The 7,164-nt window shown below is 44.0% G+C and overlaps 1 long non-coding RNA gene across 1 annotated transcript; it reads left to right on the top strand.

Annotated features, from left to right (window-relative positions):
* The first annotated feature begins 40 nt into the window (after positions 1 to 40).
* On the top strand, positions 41 to 5,982 carry LOC143695395 (uncharacterized). Its single transcript, XR_013184534.1, has 3 exons — positions 41 to 166; positions 625 to 740; positions 5,579 to 5,982. It is a non-coding gene; the product is annotated as an uncharacterized LOC143695395 (long non-coding RNA).
* Positions 5,983 to 7,164: the final 1,182 nt, after the last annotated feature.

The raw sequence follows: 7,164 nt of genomic DNA, 5'->3' as shown, positions 1-7,164 counted from the left end.
GGAGAAGGAGGAGGAGAAGGAGAAGGGCAGTCCCGGCCCGGCACCACAGATCGAGATGGACGCCCGCCTCGGGACTGGCGCTTCTCCCTCACGGACCGGCCCCACCTCAATCGACCTGCGGCCGTGGGGCTGCCCTGGCCCCCGAGGTCTCGGAGGCCGTTGGGGGGTAGGTCTGCGCTGTGGGACGCCATGAGGGGATCGTCCCTCTATCCCCGCGCCATGAGGGGATCGTCCTTTTATTCCCGTGCCATGAGGGGATCGTCTCGTCAGCCCCACGCCATGAGGGGATCATTCCTCCATCCCCAAGCCATGAGAGGATCATCTCGTCAGCCCCGTGCCATGAGGGGATCGTCCCCATTCCATGAGGGGATCATCCCTCTATCCCCAGGCCATGAGGGAATTGTCCCCACATACCCACAGCCTGGTCCTCCTGCCCTCTGTGTCCCTGGCACCCTCAGACCCTTCATTATGACCAGGGCCATCAAAAGAATGGGGTAAATCCCTTAAAAATCCTCTCAAAACTCTACACAGAAAAAATATGGGACTCTTTGAGGGCAAGTCAGAATGCCCATCTCAGGTGGTGCTTGCTCATGCCATCCATTCCCTCTCCATTCCTCAAACCAGGCCTGTGGGGCAGAGCTGCAACTGACAAAGGACTCAGAATCAGCTCTTGGCACAAAGCAAAGCACAAATCTGAACTTAGATGTGTCTGGGACAGAACAACACTTTTCTTTGTTTCGGTGAGTATCGATGAACCCTCTTGTTCTCTCCATTTGAGCACATAAAACAACGCGTGTGTCCCGTAGTGTGAGGGCCCGGCCGCCTTTGGAAGCAGTGAGGGAAGAGGCTGAGCTGCCATGGCTCTGCCAGGTCAACACTTATGGTGCTGGCATTAAAGGCTGAAGTTTAATGCATTTTTCCAGACTGAAAAACTAGTTTCAGTATTTGCAAATGAGGCAAAGAAATCAAAACACATGTATGCCCCCGGCAGAACCCCAGGACCCTGCACACTCACTTTTCCTGGTGAAACTGGCTGTTTCACCAAATAAAAGGAAACTTTAGGGGAAAATAAGGAAGCTTGTCTCCAAGTTCACAGCAGTATTCCTGCTGATTGCAGTGGGGAGAAGCTGAGGCCTGATTCCACAGTCCCATATTTGCTAAGCAGGACCTTCAGCATGCTGGGGTGAGGTCTCACTGCAATGGGTTTAATGACTTTGTCAAAAATAATGCATAACATCTTTAATGTGAAGTGGGACAAACTTATCTGTCCTGAGTGCATAAAGAATTAAAGTTTAATGATACTTGCCAAGATAAAAAATAACAAAGTCCATTTGTAATGCAGGCACTCCTTTTTCTAGCTGATGTTTTTATCTCTTTTTGTTTCTCAAATTCCCCAAACCAGTCATTCTCGGTAAATGTCCAAACCACTGCGGTTTTATTATATTTACAAATATATAAATTCTCAAATGCATAGGCAAAAAAAAGTTGTCCTTTATAATGATAATAGAGAGAAAAAAATAGTTCTGCAAGAAGTTTTCTTTATAAACCAGCACTTACTCTTTTCAGGCATACCCAACTTAAATGAGAAAAATAATGGAACAGGTAGGCTTTTACCACTAACAAACTTTTGTTTTGGCTACACACCTGTCATATGACACTTTCAGCCTCTAACACTAATCTCCTTGATTTCTTTCAGAGTATTCTAAAAGCATTTTTTTGGGGGAAGTAATAAAACCAAAGCAGAGTAATTTTCACACAGGTGTCTGAAAATTTTAATAATCATACGTAAACCATGGCGAGCTTTTATCACATACCAGCCCCACAGGGCACAGTGATAGATTTCATTCATCTGGCCTCTTTCATCCCTGTGGCTCCCAAGGGACCTTATCAAAGTAACCGAGCCATGAGCCTTTCCCTCTCTTCCTTTTGGGAAGAATTCCTCCCTCCACCCTGGTGCTGCGGAGCCCCGAGCGCGGCGATGCAGCTGCTGGGCCGTGCTCTGCCCCAGGAGGGTGAGAAGAGTGCCACAGCCTGTTAGAAATACCAGGAGGATTAAGACAGGCGATGGAGTCTTCCAACCTGGAAGTCTGCCAGGACATCAGGCATGCATTCTCAGCTCGTGTAAAAATGGCTGGGTAATCTTCAGCTCCTGCAGAGGACCAGCAATGTAAAAATGCCTATAATTTTTATTATCAAATAATTACAGGCTACCTGCTGGGCAAAGCACGTGGAGGGAGACAAATGAGTACAAATAGCCTGTAATTCCAGCAGAACTATGTGGCCTGATTTATGCATTCGAAGAGAATAAAAGCTGTTCCTATTCTGATTCAGGGGCACTTTACTCGCAGTGCTGTAAATACTAACACAGCTGCAGGGTAACTGGGAACCAGCCCAAGGTGTTTTTACATTAGCTATGCTTCACTTGCCTGGCACCTTGTGTAATATTCATTCCTGTGCAAAACAGGTACAGAATATTTGAACTCAGGCTCATGCACTCTTGTTAGCTACACAGGGCATTGAGTTGTCCTGTTCCCAAAGGCCAAATATTTTCTCTTCCCCTTGCCAGAACAGCAAGGATAGGCAACCACACGTGAAGGCAGCAGGCCAGAAAACCAAAGACTGATCAGCCAACTGCTCTGAAAATACTGTTGGCTGAAAAGAGGGATCCTCTGAGTGGGACTTGGGTCCCCAAAAAGCCCTGTCCATAAATCATAGCAGTGCTGCTTCTGGAGTCCTGTCTCTAAGAGGGGATGCCAAGGGATGCACTGGGCCACCTGGAAGTGCTGAGTATGTGCATTTCCAACTAATATATACCTCTAGAACCACTTGTGTTCTATTTCAGTTTCAGGGGTGTATATTTTGGGGGGTGGAAATTGAATAATATATCCCTCTTTTGGGGCACTTGTGGAGAAGAGCTACGTGTCCCTCATGGAACTTCATTGAATCTCATTGGGAAACTCTGGAGGGAGCTATATACATTTAACACTCTTGGGCTCACCAACAGATGGACCATGATGCACAGTTGGAAGATGGGGACTGAAACAAAAAGTTATAAAGAAAGGTATAAAAATAAACAAACCAGGAAAAAATTCTTGAATTTCACAGGGGAAAAAAAATAAGGTGGTTATGCTATTCATTTCACTTCTAAGTAAAACCAGTTAATATGTGCAGAGGATTCTTCAGGAGAAATACAATGTGCAGAGCCTTTATTAAATAACTCAAAACATTTAGAGGAAGACAGCAGCATCTTCCCCAAGGGACACTGGAGCCATGGAGGATGTGTCCTGCTCAGACATGTGAAAGGTGCCATCAGGACCTGTCTCAGGGCAGTTTCCAGCTGGAATGGGCAATAATGAGTAGAAATGAGTACCCTGCTTCTCTCAGCTCAGCACAGAGCAATCCTTCCATGCTGTATTACTGCCACACTCCTCACCATTAGTAAAAGAATCATAGCATTGTCCTCCTTGATCACCCATCATTTCTTACACCTGCCTGATCTTGAGCAGGTAATTCCCTCTCACTTCTGCACGATTGGCAGCAGCCTGTCTGGACTTGGCCATTTGAGGTTTGGTGGATAAAGACAGAGTTTTGGTTGTCTTTACCAGCCACCTGAGATGAGCAGTGAAGGAAGTAGCACCTTCCTTTAGCCTGTTACTTTGCACTATTCACTAAGAAATAGTATTTAAAAAAAATATTGCAGAGTCATGCAATGCATACCCAGTGCATTTTACAGAGGAACAATAGGAAAATGTGAATAAACCTTGCAGAGCACCTGGCTCAGTGTATGTATTTATATATGAAAAAGCACTGGAGTATTATTTACATGCTTAGCTGGAGTTTGTCCTTTCTAGAGAAGTCTGGGCTGCTACCTGTTATACTTGGCTCACGATGATTTAAATAAGAATTTATAGACCCTAAACCATCTGCAAAATGTCCCAGCTCTTCAAGGCCAATGTAAATGCAATGAGGGGGGAAAACCGCAGAAAGAAAAGGTTAACAAGGTTTCTCCTTGCCTCCCCCTTGGCACATTTTATAATTAACTTTATAATGTCTGAGAGCAAAAGGTTGAAACAGATAAAGTTCCCACATCCTTGGAGATAATTGCAACAGTTTGTGTAGCACGTGAAGCAGCAGCAGCAGCAGCTCTGTTTGGTGTCACTGCACTGCACAATATTTGCTGAGAGTGTGTGCACTGCAGGGCACTCTGGAGCCTGGCTTCACATCTCCACATGAAAGCAGCTTGCTGTGATTTATATCATCATGCTAATCAGGAAAACACATTAATTCAAGGTCCCTTTTGGGGCCTTGGGAAGAAGGAAGAATCAAAAATGAGCCAGATTTCTATTTTGTGCAAGGTGCCACTGTTTTCCAAAGTGTGAAGGAATTAAATGTGTCATTAATGTTTGCAGACACGTTAAAAGGCAGCTAGAGGAGAGAGCTCACTTCATGCTGCAGTGAGAGCCATGGGCAGGGAACCTTCTTCTGCCCCCTGACTCTATCAGCATTAAGGAAATTTAAAATTTAAATAAATCTTGAAATTCTAGGCCAGGTTTTCTTATGAATGACAGATCCTTCCTGCCCTCAGTCCACCACATTTCTCCAAGCCTGAAAACTGACGCTTCCTTCTTAACAGCAAAAAGTAGGAAAGACGTTTGTGGTCTGGTGGTTACACCATGGGCTTGGAAAGCAGAAGAAGTGGTGTTTCAAATCTGGGCCAAGATTCTTGTTCACCATGGACTTGATCCTGCCAGATACTGAGCATCCACTGATTATCCAAGGCCAGGCCCTCAAGCAATTCATGTGAGTCCAAGTTCTTGTTCCAAAGTAAAAACTGGGCCTGTATTCAAAAAACTTGGTGCTGATTCTGTGGTTATGCTGCTTCCTTCACAACCCCAGCAGTCCAGCATTAATTTTCATTTTCCCTTCTAGTGGCATGAGGGCTGGGACAGTCATATTCCAACACTTGACACCTCCAAACCTCTGATTCCTTATGAAAATCTCATTTTACTTCTGTCTAGCATTTAGTTTTTTCAGATTAGTGGGAGGTCCTGTTCTTTAATGTTTCTGCCCATACCCAGGAAGGGAGAAGAATAACAAATCTGGAAAGAAATTGCTTTTATTCTGATGAATTGCAAAATCACCACTAGCTCTCTGGTTAGAGGAGAATCTACTATAGATACAGACACAGTCTGTGCTGAAACTGGTTTTTTAGGGCAACATGTGGCTTAGAAACAACAAGGAAGCATAATCATATACCTACTCTGATTGTTGGGCAAGGAATAAAATCTCCTCCAGGTTTTTTAATGCTCACCCATTAGGAGGAATTTAGGTGCTAGTGTCTTATAAATACCTTAGACTTGTGATTTTATGTAGGTTTTCCATGGACCTTGTGGCGACTCTGAACTAATTCTAAGGTTCTGCAAAATACATAACCAAGAAAAGCAGGTCTATTGTCAGAGACTCCATGGGGGTCCATGATTCCAAAAAGTCTGGAAACCACCACCAAGGTCAATGGATGGATTATTTAGATTGGATATGGCCCCTTTTTTCACATCCTTTTATTTAATGCAATTTTCAGGGTGAGATTTCAGCGTGCCAGTTGCACCACAGCAGGCAGAAAACTACACAGACCTCTCTGACTCCAGCACTCCAAGCATGGCTCCTGCCATTCTGCAAAGACAGAGGAAATAAGAGGGAACTTGGGCCATCAGTGAAGAAAGGTAAAATAACCATATCTTTGTTCAGTCACTATAGTAACCATAAGCAGTTGTTAAAACAGATTTTGGAACATGTTAAAAACCCAATGGTCCCCAGTCCAGGGCTGTTGTAATAAGTCTTGTTTTCTCCTTGTTAAAACAATCATTTACTCTTTACTTTGAGGAAGATAAATGTTCTCAAGGCACACAATGATATCAGCAGAGATAAATCACAAAGGCCAGCAGCCAAACTCAGGCTGCTGTGAGGACTGCACCATAAATTGCTGCAGCAGACATGCACCTGCTCACGCCTCAGGCCAGCCCCTTGCATGGCATATTCCTGCAAGGCATGAGGAAAGCACGTAATCACTTATTAAATTCTTGCTCTATCTAAAAAGTATTTAAGGATATGAACTTCAGTTCAAGCCTTGCATGTGTAATACCCTTATATGCCCAAAACATCATTCCACCGTGTGCATTTTTTCTGGTTTATGTATGTGCATTTTCCCTGACACTGTGCAAGCCTATCAAAAATGTTCTCAATGCTTTTTTTAAATATACAAGGAAGCTGTGGAATGAGGGTGTCTTTTGAGTGTTTTGGATTGTATGGCACACATTCATGTGAGGGTGCCCCATGGGTACCTGGGGCTTCAGCATTCTTGCCAGGTTGTCTTATTGCACAAACCCTCCTTGCTGCCCCCTAAAAACCACCAACTGTCCCAAACTGCTGACCTATTAACCAAACAAACTCTGCTAAATATTGCCATGTGTAAGTGTACTATTATTTTTCTAATTGCTAAAAACATGTCCTTCCTGCGCTCAATAGCCTCTGGAAGAGATTGTTAACAGCTGGGTATTTAGCACAACACAGGCTTTGGACTTAAAGGAACATTGTCCAGGTTAGCCAGTGAATTTGGCCATCTGTATTTTTTTTATAGATGATTCTTTTCATGTTATCCATGTTCTGTTTGAAACTGTGAATCAATGGCTCTCATGAGGATTAAGTCAGCAGAGAGCAGAGCTCATTATTAAAAGAAAAGACATGAGAGAAGATGGATGTAACCTTGCATAGCTGGTGATGGATTGGGACTGCTTTTTGACTGGATGTACAACCTTTTGCTGTGGGAATGAGGACTGGGGGGGTGAGGGGGAGCACGTGGAGAAAATATTTTCTGGTATTTTCTGATGTGGTTGCATGGGATAGCTTGGACCCAAAACGTCCCAATCACTCCCAGCTATTTAGGGATCATGGATAAAGAGAGCTCCAAACTGTGCTTTGCCCGTGGTTTCAGTGGTGAGGGAGTCTTACATATGGCTGCAATAATTTTGAAAACCTAATTTTATTTTCCACTATTATTGCAAGAGGTTTTTTCCTCCTGCTTTTTGTTTGCTGTGGAGGACCAGTCGTTTTTATTCTCATTTCTAGACAGCTTCAATTCCTGAAGCTGTGAACCGGTTTGCTGTTAGG

Source organism: Agelaius phoeniceus, chromosome 17 (assembly GCF_051311805.1).
Source record: "Agelaius phoeniceus isolate bAgePho1 chromosome 17, bAgePho1.hap1, whole genome shotgun sequence".
In the NCBI taxonomy this organism is placed as follows: Eukaryota; Metazoa; Chordata; class Aves; order Passeriformes; family Icteridae; genus Agelaius; species Agelaius phoeniceus.
Note: the sequence above shows the minus strand (reverse complement) of the source record. Positions and strands in the feature narration are given on the sequence as shown.